Source organism: Amblyomma mixtum, chromosome 6, assembly GCF_055824585.1.
Source record: "Amblyomma mixtum isolate Tamu chromosome 6, ASM5582458v1, whole genome shotgun sequence".
Classification (NCBI taxonomy): domain Eukaryota; kingdom Metazoa; phylum Arthropoda; class Arachnida; order Ixodida; family Ixodidae; genus Amblyomma; species Amblyomma mixtum.
This window is the reverse complement of record NC_143017.1, coordinates 43,264,264-43,277,342: the sequence shown is the minus strand read 5'-3', so window position 1 is coordinate 43,277,342 and position 13,079 is coordinate 43,264,264.

The window sequence follows — 13,079 nt, the reverse complement described above, 5'->3', positions numbered from 1 at the left end:
AGGGGAAAATCACGACCCTCACAACCAACCTCAGCCGATTCACAGGGCACAACTGGGGAATGACAGCACAACACTTCCGAAACACATACACACGAGCAACAGAACGTGTCATACTATACTCCTCCCCCATTTGGTACAAACCCACATCACACATCCTGAGAAAACTACAAGCTTCACAAAGGCATTCAGAACAACACCAAACATAGCACTCCCCATCCTAGCCAACATCCCACCCGTCCGCCTCACAATTGAAAGAGAGAACACTCTATTCAACATCCTGCACAACAATGAAACCCTCACCATAGACGACACCACGGTACAAGCAAAGGATATCAGCACCATAACGGACCTACGCCTCCAACACCCCACCAACATCAGACTTCTACATCTACACAGACGGTTCCCAAACACAATCAGGAACGGGAGCAGCATTCATCATTCAAGACCAAAACCACCACACACTCCAAACAAAACAGTGTAAATTACCTAAATTTTCATCTAATTTCAGAAGCATTGGCCATACAAAAAACACTAGAAAATGTCGAGAACCTCCCAATACAAACAACAGTCGCAATCCTCACGGACAGCTTATCCACACTCAAGGGCCTCAGAAACCCGAACAATACAAACCCACTCATTAACAACATTAAATTAGCCTACAACAAAGCCAAAACACAACACAACATCACATTCCACCACGTTAAAGCACATACCAGCATAACTGGCATTGAACTCGCAGATGAATTGGCAAAAGAGGCAACCAAATCAGGCACCCCATTGAAACCCCCATCACAAAGCAATATGTCAAAACCAACTCCGCAAGAAAATGTACAAACAATGGGCAGACCTGTGGCAACTCGAGAGACAGGACACAAACACACACACAACTGGATAAGACACACATCGCAAATTCCCACCCACTTTGCAACCAACTATTACACCAGCCAAGCACTCACAGAACACGGGACGCTTTCCACACTATCTCCAGCGCTTCCACAAAAGAGACGACAACATATGCAACTGTGGATCTGCTGTAATGAACATGGACCACTTCCCCGCAGGGGGGACATCTCTGTCTCCGTGACCCCCCATTGATTTCTCAACACAGAGGCGTTATTTCAGAAGCTGACTTTATCCACCTAACAGAAGCCGAAATGCTTCAAGGACTGTCCGACCAAAATATAATCGACGTTCACAGGATCAAAATCTGCTAGGATAAGGAGGAAATAGATACTAAACACATGGTCCTTACATTTAACACCAGCAGCTTGCCCGAAACGATCGAAGTCGGATACTTGAAAGTCAACGTTAGACACTACATACCCAATCCCTGCCGCTGTTTCAATTGTCAGAAGTTTGGCCACGGCTCACAGAGTTGCCGCGGCCGCAAAATCCTTGCCGAGCCAAGGATGTCCACGGAGGTTACCTAACCTTTAAAGGTTTCTGCTATTAGACTTTTTAAAAATTCTTGTCTTTCATCAGCTAGGTAGTAAAAATAACTTTTAGGCCCTTTACACCACCGTTTTTATCCACTTTGTTTTCAAACTCTGCTCAAGCCAATTTTTCCATACCTTGTTCTTGGCGCATGATAGCCTTATACCCGTGTTACACGGGCGTTTTCAACGGCAGTTCAGTTACCCCTCAATTGAGTACTTCAACTGTCGTTGAACTCAACTGGATTCGCTTGCTGTTACACGAGCACGTCGCGTTCAGTTCAGTTAGCATACTAACCACGTGATATCGCATCTAGAGCGAAGTGAAAATAAAAACAAAACAACCTATACATATTTTTTTGTGGAGTAAATGATTGACGTGTACATATTCTTTCCTATAGCGACAAATTTTGTGTATTTTCTTTTGCTTTTGGGTAAAAATTTTTGTGACGATGTCGGTTCGTAGCCAAGACTATCCGATGTCGGTCGGTTCGCTGTTCTTTCCTCCATGCTCGTCATCGTTCTTTTTCTTCTCACTTCAACTGCTCCACGCACGCGCGATGTCTTTGAGTCGGTCGGCGAACCAGCGCGATCGTGATCGCCGCGATGAGCTGCTGCTTCTTCTGGTTCAGCAGCAGGCTTTGGTTTCGGCCAAAAGATGCGAGGTGCGTGCTCTTCTGCAATGAAAAGCCACTATCAAAAAGAAGAGGCAAGCAGCGGAGAAGCGGTGCCGCTTCCTCATGGCATGCGCTATGCACTTGCGAACGAAGGAGCCACGAGTGTGGTCACTGCATCGGCCGCCGTCATGGTACGACACCACCGTGCCAACGCTGTCGGAGCAAGATTTTAAGGCAAACTTTCGTGTCTCAAGGCAGACGTTCGCGTATGTTGTGAGTTGCTGCAGGCGGCTTGAGAGAGTCGACACGAACATGAGAAGGGCCATCTCCTTGGAAAAACTCGTCGCGATCTCTCTGTACAGGCTCACTACTTCTGCAGAAGAAAGGACTGTGGCCAATCTTTTTGGAGTCAGCCGCCCTTCTGTCAATATCATATTCCGAGAATTCTGTCACATCGTTGTGGAAGAACTTGAGTCTGTTGTAATCAAGATGCCGACAAGGCAAGAAATGCAAGACCACATCCGTCAGTTTACAGCGGTGACTGGTTTCCCACAAGGGTTTGGTGCCCTTGACGGGTACCACATCAAAGTTTCACCGCCTAAAGAGAACGCCCAAGATTACTATAATTACAAGGGGTGGTATAGCATCATTTTACTGGCACTTGTAGATCATAGTTATAAGTTCATGCACATGATTGTGGGATCTTCTGGGAAAAACCATGATTCAAGTATTTATAATTGCACTCTGATACCAAAGTTAGCTGATGCAGGCTACTTTTCTGTGCCAGCAAAGGCGATTGGAGGAGAAGAGGTTGGAGCTGTGATATCATGCGACCAAGCTTTTCCCCTACTGCCTCACTTAATGAAGCCGTACCCTAACCGGCACACTGGGGATGAAGCTGTCAGCATCTTCAATTACTCTCTGTCGAAAGCAAGGCGTGTGGTAGAAAATGCTTTCGGAAGATTGAAGGCAAGGTTCCGAATTTTGAAGGGATTAGAATGCGACATTTGCAATGCCAATCGTATTATGAAAACGTGCTGCATACTTCATAACATTTGCGAGCAAATGCGCAACGAATGTGACAACCACTGGAGTGAGTGAGCTCCCACAGCCAGTGAACGTCAGCAGCACCACAAGTGTACCCGCTGAGAGAGTTCGAGGTGCTCTGGCAAGGCATCTCCTGGCCATGAATGCGTAAGTTTCACCACTCTCTGTTTTGGAATCTTTTCAGACCTTATAAAATTTAGATAACGACAAGTGGTTGAGCATCATCTTACAGGAAAAACTGTTTTATATTGCTGTGCAGTAATAGACCGTCAGCAACAAAAAAAAAAGACGTGCTCACGCCTTGACACTTTATTCATCTGGGCTTTGAAAGTACCTAAATACAACTTTCAGCAACTCTCTCTGTATGTTGTTCGCCTCTTGCTGCAAACGGTTAGCTTTTCTTGCTATTTTCAGTTCTTCTTGAGAGAGCAGAGCTGCTCTTTTTGGCTCAGTTTCATAGGCATTCATGAGCCTGTCCAATGCAGAGCCTCTCGTGCGCTTTTCTCTGTGGTGACTCTGTCTCCCATTCACTGCTGCTGCAGGCCCATCTGAAGTGCTGCTCCCTGCCAGGGATGGGCTCCCACTTTCACGCATCTCGTCGATGCCCAGAGCAGTTGTCTCCGCCACCTCTCCTTATGCGGACGCCAGCACTTCTGCACCGGCTGACATTTCAGTTACCAGTTCCACCTAAAAGAGTAACATTGGCATAAGCAACCCAGTACACTTCCTTGTGCTGTTGTGTCACATTGCTTTTTACTGCAACTTCTTTCATGGCCTTATTCCATGAATAAAGGAAATGGCACTTGCAGAAACTTGTAGCTTTACCAGTACATCATTCATTGCTGGCTCTTTTGCAGTCTTGCTATCTGTAGTTGTTCAATTAACGAATATTTTACAGACAGTTTTTTCTGTTGACTGTAATGCCATACAGGGTATGGTGCCATACAGCAAGACAAGCATGCAATAATACCGATCTGTTTTTCATCATGCATGTGAATTTATTGCTGCCAAGGTAACATTCTGTGCTATATGGCTCAAGCTTCTGCTTGCAGCTTCGGTATCTTTATTATGATATTGCAGTACTCTTCAAGTTTTAATCCAAAGAAGCAAACCTACTGCGCCTTTGCAAGAATAAAATGGTTTGTTTGATTTAAAAATCACATCCCAATCTTCACCTCATGGAACACATAACTGACACACCTGGAAACTTTCTTCCAAGAGGCTTCCGTCGTTGCATGGAATTGACCCCAGAAACCTATGGAGCCGGTAGAAGTAAGGCCACTGGATGGCCCCGGAACCGGTTGCGCATCTCACGCGCTTTCTGTAAATAAAGAGGAGAATAAACAGCAGTTGCCTCATAAATTTCGTAGCAACATTTCTTCTCATTCAAGGTATTGAGTGGTAATGTACGGAACTATGTGGTTCTTTTGGTGCACCATAAAAATGGACATTTCGTTTTTTTTTTACTGCGAGCAATGCACGAACAACTGTGGAACATTATTTTATTTAAAATTGATATTCACCGGGTAAAATCAAGTTTTCAGTCACTAATGTCGGTACAAAAATTTCCTAACAGACTCTTTCTCTTGAAATCCGCATTTTATTGTGTGTTCAAGCCAGGTGAAAAAAAATGTAGTTGTTCAACAATCCTTGAACCAAGTCACGAGCGAAACCGCTGTTTTGCTTGGCTTTAGACGTGACCACTCTGATCGTTTACGAAAGGCTTGCTGGTCTGGCTTCTCGTTGTTCGGGTGTCTCGGCAGCCTGTCGGGCGCGAGCTGCCGAGGCCCCCGAGCAGAAAGACATAGTGCATGTTTCCTGCACATTTTCTTACCAATTTTCTTCCATTAAATTAAGGAGCGGCGCAGATAAAAGTCGGCGCACCTGCCCAGCGAGCAAGTGCCGCACGTGGTACGGCGCTGGGCACCGTGAAATGCGCTTCTGCTAGCCTAGTGTTGCTTTCGCTACAAAACGTTTTAAGCAGCAAAGTTTTGTATTCATGAATTATTAACATGCAGTCGCTTACCTGTACTGTTGATTCAAATTCTCAAGCTTCTGCCGCACCCGTTTTACTGTAACGAGACAGCTCATGCTGGCAATGAGCTCGTTAAAACGCTCAGTTATCTCCGAATACACTGACGCGTTATGCTTCTGCGCGCGTAGCTGTGGGAGGTAATCTTCCCATAGATCAATGAGAAGATTCGTCATTGCTTCGGTCCACATGAAGCGCCTGGCCACGACGGGGCCGCGCTGCGCTGCTGCCGTACTTAGTCCGGTCGCTTCCTTGCTGCTAATGCGCTGTTCGCACTTTCGCGGGATAGTCTTAAATCACGTGATCACAAGACAGAACCAAGGTAGATGTAGACAGAACACACATTAATAACCAAGTAAACCTCCATGTTGTTTTGTTTTATTTTTATACGTGTGTTTAATGCGTCTCCAGTTTTATTTGGAGTGTTTTTTTGGTTTGCTGCTTTGCGCATGCCGCAGTACACTGAGCCAAGACAGTCCACTACGGGAAATTTTTTTATCCGTTGGACTCCATCTTGTCAGTTGGCCGTTCAACTGGGGCCCCCGATCTCAGTCGAACTCAACTGCTGTTGAGATTTGAACGGCAGTTAGCGTTGCCGTGTAACACTGCTAACTGCCGTTCAGTTCAACTGACGGTCAACTGAACTGCCGTTGAAAACGCCCATGTAACAGGGGTATTAGCCGCTTATGCGCCATTAAACACAACACGCAACATGGACCACTGCATCAGACTGTCCCCTCACAGAATAAAAGACAGCACCCATCACACAGAAATTCCCCAACACCATAGCTCACAAACCAGAAATTATCAAAGACCTAGAAACATATAAGGCACTGGAACAAGTTATTAAAAAAATTAACGAATTTATCCAGGAAGAAGCGGAAGGCTGCGGCACTGTGTAAGCAAGGAAAAGGCATCAGCCCAGCCAGTGGCAAGGATACCAAAGTACTTGCTAAGACAGCTGCCAAGCCCTTGAAGTGTGCCACACCTTTGTAGCAGCAAGGCAGGTGCAGAAATGCTTACACAGATCGAAGTACTTGTAAGCCTCCTTCTGTTGCAGCCATTGGTGTGTGCGACGAAGGGCAAGCTAGTGACCTGTGCAGCACTGCTGGTTATAGGTGCGTGGCCAACCAGCACCAGAACATTGGTGAGCTGGTTGGCAAAATATAGTTCGCAACTGTCTTCTGTGGTGTTGCAGAGGTCACTAACAGCAAAAGCCACACACCATCGACAGCTAGAGAAGGCCAGGGAGCATGCAAACTAACCACCCTAACAAAACATCAATCGGGTGCTGCTAAGCAGCGAAAGCATCATGTGGCTACTTTGATGCCGTGCAGAGAGGCTGCGAACTTTGATAACCCAATCTGCTCTAAGGTTTAAACTTCTGTGCTCGAGGGTGACGCAGCAGGTTGTACCTTGAGCATTGCACGACCCAGCGCGCCAAATGACGCAGACGCTGTCAGATAGCATGCGTTTTGGGCTGCTAGACTAACCAAACTAACGTTTCAGGCAATCAAAATGTCCAAAAAGCGGAGTGTTCTATACAGGGAGGGGAGGCGGGAACTGATGACCCCACTGACGCCTGGTCACACGATACCCAGTGCGGGCGTCATGAACCTTCAGTGCTAGGCTACAGTGGCAACGTTTTTAACCCTTTCACTGCCAGGTTTTTTTACTCACACCTGCACACACCCTGCCGGGTTTTTTTCGCATGTTAGTTTCCTGGAAATTTTTTGCTAGTAACGCACTAAAATTCTCTGCAGGACATGTAGACATGTTTATTCAGGATAATCTTATAGATATTAGTTGTAATGAATGAAATCTTACAGCACCAATCTGGCCTGTCGGATTTCCTCTTCTTACGCGGATTTTTCGGTGGCAGCGGGACTTCATCGCTGTCATCACTCGACAAGGCACTTAGGTGGGCTCGTTCCTCGTTCTCATTATCATTGGACTCCGAATTCACAAGCAATTTTGAAGTTCTTCGTCCGTCGAAGTGCGGACGAGTGTGGCACATTGCCTCACACGGCTCCTGTGCGGAAACCAAAACGAAGCGACTGGGATGCGACGGATGTCGAAACATGCGCGCTATCTGTTGTGTAAAATTTGCCCTACAAGATCTATGAGTTTATAGCGTTTCTCCATAGATGGCGCTGCATGTTTGCATCGTTTATTTTTACACGAGTATTATCGGGAGCGGCAGGGGGTGAGTTAAAAAGCCAAAACGAGTTAACTCGGGAGAGGCAGGGGGTGTGTATATCTGGTAGCCCGAGTTATCTCGGGAGTGGCAGATTAAGGGTTAAAACCGGCAGTCTTGGCCATGTGCACGCAAATGAGGCTGCAAACATTACCCGGTGGGAGCAGCAGCAAGATTTGTCTGAATGGCATGTTTGATAATTTTACATTTAAGGAATGTGGAGGAAAGTCTTTACACCTTCCTAGTGTGAGGAGGGAAAGCACGTCCTTCAATTAAGTAGCTCTAACAAAAACCCATTCGATGCAGAATCTGAGGAGTGTGAGCTCTTGAGATTACTTATCGGTGCATTCATGGTGGTGCTGCTATGATACGTGGCAAGGCATTCTCACAATGGTATTGGATGTGAAATCTTTTTTTTTTATTTTCTATGCGCAAGACACCATCTCTGAACTACAATATTACTCAGCTGAAAACTGAGCACAATCATGACTTCGGTCATTACAATCTTTATCCAAGCCAAAGTCTTCTGAACAGTAATGAAAAGCTGCACTCGATTTAGTTATATGCAGAGTTTCTCCAAAAGATTTAAAGAAAGTGGTCCAACAGAAAACAGGCAAAACTGAAACAAAAAAGATGTGTAAAATTTCCAAAAAATGTATTCTGTACCAGTTCGGAACCAGAAGGCTCACGAGCGAATGCTAGCTCAACAGATAGAAAGCTTAACTGAACGAAATCCAAATTGGATCATTCATTATGAAAAAGATTGAACTTGAGTTGCAGTTTATCATGTTCCAAACAAATGAGATGCGTGAAATGCTTCAAAAATATCCTGAAATTATTTTTGTAGATGGGAGATGTAAAGTTAATATTGAAGGTTACGCTCTGTACTCATTCCACATTGAAGACGGTCGTGGGCGTGGGCGGTGTGTCTGCTATGCATTTGTACAAAATGGAACTGCTGGAATCATCCGGGGCATGTTCCAAAAGTTTATAGATCATAATCCTTTCGTTGAAGCAGACTGTAAGCTGGTGATGACAGATAACGACATGAATGAGTTACGTATCCTTAGCAGTCTTCTCCCAAAGAGTAAAATTTTACTGCACACATGGCACGTGCTTAACAGTTTTCATAGAAACGTTGATGAGAAGGTGAAGGGGGCAAAGAAAATTACTAATTCCGCTTATAAAACCATTTTTTATTCTCCAACCAATCAGGAGTACTCTGACAGGCTGAATTCCTTTTATGATGCAGCTCGTGCTGGATTCCAGCGGCACCACCGGGAACCTGTGCGGCAGCCGATGACCTGATCACAAGGGCTGAAGTGCAGCTGCTGCCCGAAAATGAGAGGGAGACGTGGCCTAAACACAAAGCGCTGTTTTTAATTGAAAAATATAAAGAGCTGGCGCACTCAAGAAGCGCCTTTAGGTGAGTCATGCGCAGCGATTAGGCGAAGCACAAGAGCTAAATTATGGGCAAGGCTTTTTGCCTGCGAATCAAATAGCCTTCCCCAGAAATATTTCTCTGATTAGTGTCTTGCAAAGCTTTCTTTTGTTTGTTTGTTCATGCTCACAGCCAGCGGCATGCGGTGTTATCACTGTTTTTGCGACGCGAGACGCGCCCAGATTTATCTGAAATCTTCGATGCCACTCGCAACTGCTTCGACGTTGTTTTAGTTGTACTTGTTTTTAGTTCTTTCTCAAAATTGCCATGTCGACTTAAAGGGTCCCTGAAAGGGGTGTCTGAGGTTGGCAAACAAATACTTGCATTATGTAGAGCATAGGCCACTGAACGTTCATGCCGCGTACAATACATCAAAGGCGAGTAGATAATTTACAATACATTTTCAAAAACTACCTCTCCCGAGCCTCGCGGCGACCAGCGGCGAACTTCCGCCCGAATCCGTACTCATTACGTCAGTTTGTACTCTTTACGTCACAAGTGCTGGGCTATGATTGGTTCGCGGTGCCAACGTGAAATCACGCATTTAACAAACTAGAAGCTCTAGATACTTCACACTCTTACTCTTTTCGGAAACATTTCGCATTTCAGCAAGCAGAGTTGTCGTTTATATGCATGTTTACGCAGTTATTGTGTGTTCGGTGTCAGAAATTAGTACTGCACTTCCGGTTTACAATGTTTTCGTCTGCTCGTGCCGCTTGTGTCACTCCGCCGGCGCCGCCGTCGAACCGAATCGAGAATCGAGGTGCGATTTGGAGTCACCGCACTACTGATTTCTGTCGCAACCTCCGTCGCATGCGCAATCAAAATGGACCGGCCGTGCTGTGTCGTTGGTTGCAAAGCCAGGGTTCGGCAAGATGTTGCCCTTCGGCACTGTCTGCCGAAAGATGGAAGTGAGCGAGCCGTCGTCGTCGTCAGGATTCAGCGCTCGATTTCTGAACGGCGTGTCCTTAAAAGCTTGGCCGACGCGCTGCACCGATCGTCGCTTGCGAACTGCCGCCCCACTACAAGCAGGGAGACACGGAGCGGTGAGCATCGCTGCGCCGCCCTACCCAAGCTCCGCTCACAACCGGTGTCGCACTTCGCCGCCGTGCAGCAATGCCTGAGCGCTGCTTGGGATGGTGTACAAATATCACAAGGCAAGATCGCCTTGTTATCAGAAATACTTCTCGAGCAGCGACAAAGCACGCCTGCTTATGTTGCGAGCTTTCGGCAACGGCACCGCTCGCGGGCGCTCAGGGCGACGAGCTCTGCTGCTGCCTGGCTGCCGTGGTCGTCGCTAGGCCTATTGCCTCTTTGGCATCGAAGCTGCAGCGGCCGGCGCTTCGGAAGTCGCCTGAGCTATAATACAAGGCTTACTCTACACATCGCTTTGCAGTCAACAGCATCATCTCACAATAAAATAATAGTATGGTCACTTTCCGCGACTCCTTCTGCAGCGAAGCGAGCGGGCGCCAGGCGAGCCGGACCCCACGTCGGGCCAGCGGCAGCTGCGAGACGGTTGTGGCAAGAAATTTGCTCGTATCACAGTCGTTACCTTTACCAGCAGCTCAGTATTGGTCAGCGATCCTCAAAAATGACACATTTTTCACATTTCTTATCCCAGGGTTTATTATTTACGTCAAGAACACACTTTAGCTCGTTTTTATGTCGCCGGCAGACGGGATCCAGGCTGGCCGGCCGGCCGGCATGCTCGGCGTACATCACGTTCGCACAAGAAAATGCAAAACAGCCATGATACCAGCGAGGATGCTTCCTAGATTCGAGCAACGAAAATATGTCTGTGCAAAAGTGGATCTTTCGGCAACGCCGCGCGCGCGACGAACTGCGCGCTGGTCCCAGGCTGCCCTAGTCGTCGCTAGGCCTATCTGGTTTCGCATTGAAACCGCAGCTGACGGCGCTTCGGAAGTTGCCTGCGCTATAATAAAAGGCCTACTATTCACATCGCTTTCCTGCGAACTCGTCCCATAATAAAAGATATGTTCGATTTCCACGATGCCTTCAGCAACGGAGCTAGCAGACGGTAGGCGAACCGCACCAAGTAGCAGCAGCACCAAATCGGCTGTTGGATGAAATTTGCTTGTATCGCAGTCATCACTTTTACCAGCAACTCGGTATTGGCCAACGATCGTCAGAAATTATGCATTTTTGACATGCATCTATCCAAGGGCTTGCTATGGACGAGAACACACAATACTAGCGCGTTTTTCAGTCGCCGGTGGCCGGCATCAAGGGGGCATCAAGGCTGGCAGGCCGGTCCAGCGTGGCTCGGCCCCGAGCGTCCTGAGCAGCGCGCTGTACGGCATCATGATGCTGCCGCTCTCCGCACTTGTATTGGCTCCCGCTTCCCGTCGTTGCGTTTTCCGCGCGCGGCTTGTCGTAGACATCCAGCAGGTTGGACGCAGGCGACGAGCTGCGATCGGTTGTTACGACGTCGTTCACAACGGCGCGCCGCAGCGAATCGCACACACTTTTCGCACATGTGTCCCGTCTTAAGGCTGAAATCCCATTTCGGCACTCATCCGCAAAAGTCGTTCCTTCAGCTCGGGGTCTATAGTACGAGAGAAGCCGCAGCGACGGTTGCGGGACACAGGTGAACATAGCAGACAGCGGGAAAGTGAGCGAGCGAGCGACCAAGCGAAAGAGCGCGTCAACCGGAAGTAAACAAACCGATCTCGTCGATGACGTATTTGTGGGCGGAGCATGGTCCCGGCCTGTAATCTTTATTTTTTTATGGTTCGCTCCGGTGTACGAGTTGAGAGGGAAAAGGCTGGTGGTCATTTTTAATAGCCATTATCTCTGGTTCCGCACAAGGTAGATCAAAAATTTTTGCGGTAGGATGATGGATCGTTCAATGTCTATCAATACTTCGACTTCTCTTTGCCTACATGGACACCGTTTCAGGGACCCTTTAATATTTAGCTGGTCCAAAAGCAGCGAGGATTCTGTTCTCGACGACCGCCGAGCACGCTTGCTATCGCCTCCACCGAGTGTGCAGTTTCTTTGTGGGCCCACAAAAAAACAAACAATATGTTGCTCCAACCCATACAGAACGAAGGAAATGTTGTGGATCAGGCTGACTGAACTGATCAACGCTCACTTTGGAGGTTCGCTGACCGTGCTACAAGTTGAAAACAAATGGAAAAGTTTGGAGCGTGGGTAGAAGAAAACCAAAATAAAAAATAACTCGTCCGGACACTCTCGGGCCACCTGTGACTATGAGAAGTAAGCATTAGTTCAGTGGCGATTCTTCGTATCGTGAAAACAAGTGCTCAAAATTTTCAGTGGGTTGGCCAATGTGTTAGAAAAACATCATATTACGTTAACAGTTCTTCTGACTCAAGGGCGAGTTATGGTGCAGCAGGGAGGAGAGCGCGCAGAAGAAATCTTGAAGCGTTCGCATAACATTTCAAAAGTCTCTCTTCATAATCGGAAAAGTTTCTTGAACTCAAAATTGAAATACCTCGACGTCACCTTTTCAAAATATCCAGTTATACAATTGCGGTCCACACGCAGCAGCTTGCACACTGCCAGGGCAAAGGCACCTTCGAACTCGTCGTCACTTTCGCCGTCTACGATTTCCATAGTATCTGCAGAATGTCAGCCATGTTCGTCTGATTCACAGTACACAAAGCACAGTAATCACAGTCCCACTTCGAGCAGTAAAATGGTCGCAAAGAACGTCAAAAACGCCGGTTGTGGAGAGAAGACAGCCAACACAGACACATCCGGCGCACCCGCAGACCCGTAGCAGACGACAAGGCTTGCACTTTTGGCACTTCTGCATTCGATTTGGTCGCCCCACACGGCCCTGGTGTCGAGCGGCACTCGTCCTACTGGCACCTACCACGACATTTTTGTGAACTACGTGCCGAAAGTGCAGCCAAATCGAGGAGACCTACTGATTTCTGTCATGACCTCTGTTGCATGTGCAATCAAAATGGCTCGGCCGTGCTGTGTCGTAGGTTGCAAAGCGAGGGACCGGCAAGATGTTGCCCTTTTGCACTGTCTGCCGAAAGATGGGAGCAAGCGAGCAGTCTGGCTCCAGCGCATCGGTTTGTTGCAGTCGGACAAACGCAAGCACCTCCGCGTCTTTTGCCGGCATTTCACGCCTGATGACTACAACTACAACCACGAGATCATATGGCGGTCAGGTGTGGGATTGATGAAGCTGAGGCTGAAGCCGACAGCCCTGCCGACATTGTTTCTGCCAAACGGAAAGGTAAGCAATCCTGTGTGCAAAATACAATGCGGCACTTCACGAAGCTCGTGGCCAGGTACGGTGCAGGTTGCT